The sequence below is a fragment of the Xenopus tropicalis genome, chromosome 8 (assembly GCF_000004195.4).
Source record: "Xenopus tropicalis strain Nigerian chromosome 8, UCB_Xtro_10.0, whole genome shotgun sequence".
NCBI classification, from domain to species: Eukaryota; Metazoa; Chordata; class Amphibia; order Anura; family Pipidae; genus Xenopus; species Xenopus tropicalis.
In genome coordinates, this window is record NC_030684.2 from 14,210,228 (window position 1) to 14,216,556 (window position 6,329).

The 6,329-nt window shown below is 43.5% G+C and overlaps 2 long non-coding RNA genes across 2 annotated transcripts; one reads left to right on the top strand and one right to left on the bottom strand.

Annotated features, from left to right (window-relative positions):
• The first annotated feature begins 3,368 nt into the window (after positions 1 to 3,368).
• Positions 3,369 to 5,271, top strand: LOC116407019. Its single transcript, XR_004219993.1, has 3 exons — positions 3,369 to 3,452; positions 4,007 to 4,090; positions 5,084 to 5,271. It is a non-coding gene; the product is annotated as an uncharacterized LOC116407019 (long non-coding RNA).
• Positions 3,999 to 4,678, bottom strand: LOC116407042. Its single transcript, XR_004220016.1, has 2 exons — positions 4,211 to 4,678; positions 3,999 to 4,081 (listed from the first exon to the last, which is right to left on the bottom strand). It is a non-coding gene; the product is annotated as an uncharacterized LOC116407042 (long non-coding RNA).
• Positions 5,272 to 6,329: the final 1,058 nt, after the last annotated feature.

The following is a 6,329-nucleotide window of genomic DNA, read 5'->3' on the forward strand; positions in this document are numbered from 1 at the left end:
CTCGGGACCTGGGGTATTCCGGATAAGGGATCCTTCTGTAATTTGGATCTACATACCATAAGTCTGCTAAACATCATTTAAATATTGAATAAACCCAATAGGCTTGTTTTGCCTCCAATAAGGGGTAATTATATATTGGATGGGATCAAGTACAGGTACTGTTTTATTATTACAGAGAAAAGGGAATCATTTAACCATTAAATAAACCCAATAGGGCTGTTCTGCCCCAATAAGGGGTAATTATATCTTAGTTGGGATCAAGTACAGGTACTGTTTTATTATTACAGAGAAAAGGGAATCATTTAACCATTAAATAAACCCAATAGGGCTGTTCTGCCCCAATAAGGGGTAATTATATCTTAGTTGGGATCAAGTACAGGTACTGTTTTATTATTACAGAGAAAAGGGAATCATTTAACCATTAAATAAACCCAATAGGGCTGTTCTGCCACAATAAGGGGTAATTATATCTTAGTTGGGATCAAGTACAGGTACTGTTTTATTATTACAGAGAAAAGGGAATCATTTAACCATTAAATAAACCCAATAGGGCTGTTCTGCCACAATAAGGGGTAATTATATCTTAGTTGGGATCAAGTACAGGTACTGTTTTATTATTACAGAGAAAAGGGAATCATTTAACCATTAAATAAACCCAATAGGGCTGTTCTGCCCCCAATAAGGGGTAATTATATCTTAGTTGGGATCAAGTACAGGTACTGTTTAATTATTAAAGAGAAAAGCAATTTTAAAATTCTGAATTATTTGACTAAAATAGAGTCTATGGGAGAAGGACTTTCCGTAATTCAGAGCTTTTGGATAATGGGTTTCCAGATATGGGGTCCGATACCTGTACAGATAAAAAGGAAATCATTTTTAAAAATTAGAATTATTTGCTTATAAATAAGTCTATGGGAGATGGACTTTCCGTAATTCGGAACTTTCTGGATAACGGGTTTCCGGATAAGGGATCCTATACCTGTATTGGGAAATGCTAAAGTGATGTTTTTCATTTTGTCTTCACAGAAACAACATGTTGAAGCGGCTGAAGTGCTGTTTCTCTTGCTTCGGCAAGGTAAGGGCTTCATCTCTTTCTGCTGTAACAGGACATATTTCATTCTGTGGGAAACTTCATGGAGGGGCAAATGGAAAGGGAACACCTAATCACATGACCTGATAGACTGCCCGCAGCTCAGACTAAGGGGCATATTTCATATTTGTGTCGTTTTTGCAATTTTTTTCCACTTCGACTAAACTCACTAACTGCGATCGCAAAGCTCGAATAGTTGGAATGTTTCACTATGACACTACCCATTGACTTCTACAGGATCTCGCCAGCAAATGTACCGGCAATGTACTTGTACTTGTACATTTATAATAATTAGTCCTCGGGCCCCAGCCAACCCATCATTACTCCGCCCCTATTTGCATCATGCCCCGTATCCTGGGTGCCGCCCCCTAGCAAACATGCCCCCACCCTGGCCGGTATTAGACATAACAAAAGGTGGAAAGCCTAATTGTGCCCCTAACTATCACTAGTGCTGTTTCACAATGACACACACACATTGTATGATTCCGCTTTAGTGTAGGGGATACACAGTGTCATACTTGTGTTTGCACCAAATCCCTCATGTGTCACTGAATACTCACTCCTCCATTTATTGCATTATAGTTTTCCTATTTGTGCTTTTATTTTCTCTGATAAAACTTTTTTTCTTCATTACAGAGGAAACGAAAGCGGGCAGATCATTCCACCCCGGAATCTGTCATGGTAAGAACTGGGCAACATCATTTCCTAAACACCATTTTCCTACCTACTTGTGTTATCAAAGCCGTGTTATTTCCTTGCCTATAGATTTCTATGCGCAATAACCTTGATGAGGCTGCACTATGTACATAGGGGCCCATTTACAGGTATGGGACCCATTATCCAGAATGCTCGGGACCTGGGGTTTTCTGGATAAGGGGTCTTTCCGTAATTTCGGATCTCATACCGAAAGTCGACTAAAAACATTATTTAAACAGGAAATAAACCCAATAGGAATAGTTTTGCCTCCAATAAGGAATAATTATATCTTAGTTGGGATCAAGTACAGGTACTGTTTTATTATTACAGAGAAAAGGGAATCATTTAACCATTAAATAAACCCAATAGGGCTGTTCTGCCCCCAATAAGGGGTAATTATATCTTAGTTGGGATCAAGTACAGGTACTGTTTTATTTTTACAGAGAAAAAGAAAATCATTTTTAAATATGAATTATTTGATTAAAATGGAGTCTATGGGAGATGGGCTTTCCGTAATTTGGAACTTTACGGATAATGGGTTTCCGGATAAGGGTCCAATACCTGTACTAAGGTTTTCTGAGACATGCTTGTAATTTTTTAACGTTTGTTTTTTTTGTCTTGAAACATTTAAGATAATTTGGAGTATTTTCTCTAAAAATTCGTTTTTTTTTAACGTATAAAACTTTATATGACTTTTTTTGACTGCCAAAAGGTGCGCCAGGTTTAAGCTGGTACCATGGTTTGGATCTGGCAACGTCGTTTGCCACATGAGTAGCAAATAATTCAATAATAAAACACCAGTCCCTGAATATTACATATCATTGATTTTCACTTCTTGACTTTTATCTCTTTACCAGAAACAACCAGAAATCCCCGGCAAAAACACCTGCCAAGTAGTAAAAAATAAACATACATGAAATGGTTTGCTTTTTGGAAGTTTAGTGAATTTGTTTTGTACAAGGTCTTTTTTAGATACTAAACTACAAGTATATACAAGTTATAGTAAGTTGATCGGGTAACTTTATTTCTCTTAGGAGGAGATCCCACAGCCGCAAATGGAGCCGGCGATAGAGAACTGCCGGGTAAGCAAAATAAAGGGGAGAGTAGGGGCAAAAAAAAATCACCCTATATTTTATACAAGACTGTATATTAGCTTCTTTATTACAATGTGGAACATCTTTCTCTTACCTTTTTTTAATCAGGAGACTCCAGGAATCCCTGACACGGAGATCTGTCAGGTAAGGAAAAATAATAGGGTCACAATAAAGAAAGATATTTTAGATTCACTTTGGGGGAGGCAATTTGTTAGGCACCGCCTACTTCAGCGTTGGTGAGTCTGTCCCACCTCCTTATTATGCCCTGTGTTACACAGCAACATACACCTTCTATTTCTCATATATTTATATCAAATAAGACTTTCCCAAACTTTGCTTTACTTTGAGCCATGAGAATTTTTTTTACAATCTTTTTTTCGGTTTTAAACAGGAGGAAGAAGTGATTGGGCAGGAGAGCCCCGGCACCGGCCCCTGCCACTCACAGGTAAGCAGAAAATAACACATGAATGAAAAATATTAATTTTTATCATCTTCTCTGCTGATCTGAGGTTTTCTTTCTTAACCAGGAACCCTTGGAAGAACACGGAGACCCTCCCTTTACCACCTGTGAGGTACGGGGGCAAAAAGTTTGCAGGGGTCCCAATGTGTTTTTATTGGCGCTACAGGGTTCATGAATAATATCTGTAAAGGATAATAATTATATTTACCTAACAGTCAGTATCTGTTACTTAGCGGTCTTCTATCTCGTATAAATTAGAAAATGAAAAAATGATTGGTTGCTATGATTACATCCACTCACACAATTTAACTCATAGGCTGCCGCCACATGTGTAGATTCTCGGCCTGCGGATAAACACGGGCTGGGAATCCGACCCCATGTCCCTAAATGCTTCTTGATGTGCCGGCGCCCCGAGCCATTGCGCTGCCTTGGGTTCAGGCAAACAGAGTGGATTTTGGTGGGAAACTCCTGAGTATAGCTCCAGCCAACACAATGGCTCCAGGTGCAGGCACGGCAATAAGCTTTTTGGGGTACAGGGGGGAAGATATTCAGCCTGAGTTTATGCACAGGCCGAGAATCCACCAATCAAATGTGCAAATAAGGGAGCAGGGAGCCACTGGGGCTCTGTACTTACTAATGTTGCAAAACTGTATTTATATTTCCCAGGAGTCACCATTCCAAACTGGCCACGACACCGGCCAGGAAGTGAGCTCAGACGAGCAACTGAGCGAGGAGGAGGACCTTGAGGAGGTTTGAGCTGAATTTAATATTTTTTCTCTCAATATATCATTAGACCATTTTAAACCTCCGAGCAGCCCCCAATCCCACCACATCATGGAAACTCTTATGTAGGCCCCATTCCACCCTTACCTGAATGTCACAAGTGCTCAGTGGGGCAGTTGGTCACCACTTTGTGCCTCCGTTAAAGCCTCTCAGACCTTCCACATCTCTCATTGCCCTTCTAGAACATGCAGACTAAAGCCAAGATGCAGGAAGGCTTCACTATACATAGTCCTGCAATCAGAGCAATGAGGGGTATAAAAGAAAGGACACTGCAAAACATAACAAGCATCAACCCTGCCCCCAAGCTCTGCTGTCTCCCCTTATTTATGGGCACAAACATATACATTTGGGTGTTGCAGTTCTACTTTAAGGTCGAGGGTTGGGTTCATATAACAACAAATAGGAGATATGACAGGAATCTGGCACTAACACCTGCCAGCCTGAAATCTCCAACAGAGAGCGAGTGGGCGCTCCGACCAACTACCAACACTCTGCACTGGGGCAGTAATCCACGGTGGCCAATAAGATTTTTGCTTTCATGGTTCTACCTGTAGCTGACTGAACAAAGGTAATAGCTATATGGTTGCTATGGGTTACTGCCCAGGTATAGTTTTGCCCAGTGTTGATAAATGAGCCCAACTGTATCATGTGCTGGCCTCTGTGGCCATTTCACATTCCTGTGAGTAACGATCTGCCCTACAGATATCACTGCTGATTCCCTGGTGGCCAATGGGGGGTGAGGCACAAACGGCTTCTGTAGCGCTGGCTTACATATCCCCCTTACCAAATGGGTTTTCCCACTGGGCAACAACTGGCGCCAGGTAACCAATACAAGAATGAAAGGTACCATTACAGGTAGCGGATATTCTGTAGCCCCAGCATTTTATATCTAAAGAACAAGTATTTGTCAAGTTTTTACCTTATTTAAATAATTTTTAAAATGTTTCTCTATTTTTTCAGCGCTCGACTGGAAGACTGTTCAGGGCAGTACCCTGCCAACATCTACCTTCCGTTGCCCTCCTCGACACCAGTCCCCTCCCTCCCATCCCTTCCTTCGACTCAAGCCCCGCCCTCCCACAACTTAGTTCCAGGCCCCCACTCTCCCACAACTTCGTTCCACACAAGCCCCCACCCGCCCCCCGCTTTGTTCCAAGCCCCTCCCTCCCCACCCCTTCCTACCAATCAAGCCCCGCCCTCCCACCCCTTAGTTCCAGGCCCCCACTCTCCCACCCCTTCGTTCCACACAAGCCCCCACCCGCCCCCCGCTTTGTTCCAAGCCCCCTCCCTCCCACCCCTTCCTTCCAATCAAGCCCCACCCTCCCACCCCTTAGTTCCAGGTCCCCACTCTCCCACCCCTTCGTTCCACACAAGCCCCCACCCGCCCCCCGCTTTGTTCCAAGCCCCCTCCCTCCCACCCCTTCCTTCCAATCAAGCCCCGCCCTCCCACCCCTTAGTTCCAGGCCCCCACTCTCCCACCCCTTCGTTCCACACAAGCCCCCACCCGCCCCCCGCTTTGTTCCAAGCCCCCTCCCTCCCACCCCTTTCTTCCAATTAAGCCCCACCCTCATGGTGGAGGTGGAGGAGGAGGAGATTTGGTTGTAACTACCAACACTCTGCACTGGGTAGGTAATAAACTGTGGCCAATCAGATGTTTGTTTTCATAGTTCTACCTGTATCTGACTGAACAAAGGTAATAGCTATATGGTTGCTATGGGTTACTGCCCAGGTGCAGTTTTGCCCAGTGTTGATAAATGAGCCCAACTGTATCATGTGCTGGCCTCTGTGGCCATTTCACATTCCTGTTAGTAACGATCTGCCCTACAGATATCACTGCTGATTCCCTGGTGGCCAATGGGGGGTGAGGCACAAACGGCTGCTGTAGCGCTGGCTTACATATCCCCCTTACCAAATGGGTTTTCCCACTGGGCAACAACTGGCGCCAGGTAAGCAATACAAGAATGAAAGGTACCATTACAGGTAGCGGATATTCTGTAGCCCCAGCATTTTATATCTAAAGTATTTGTCTGTAGTTTTATCTTATTTAAACAATTTCTAAATGTTTCTCTATTTTTTCAGCGCTCGACTGGAAGACTGTTCAGGGCAGTATCCTGCCAACATCTACCTTCCGTTGCCCTGCTCGACACCAGTCCCCTCCCTCCCACCCCTTCCTTCCACACAAGCCCCGCCCTCCCACCCCTTAGTTCCA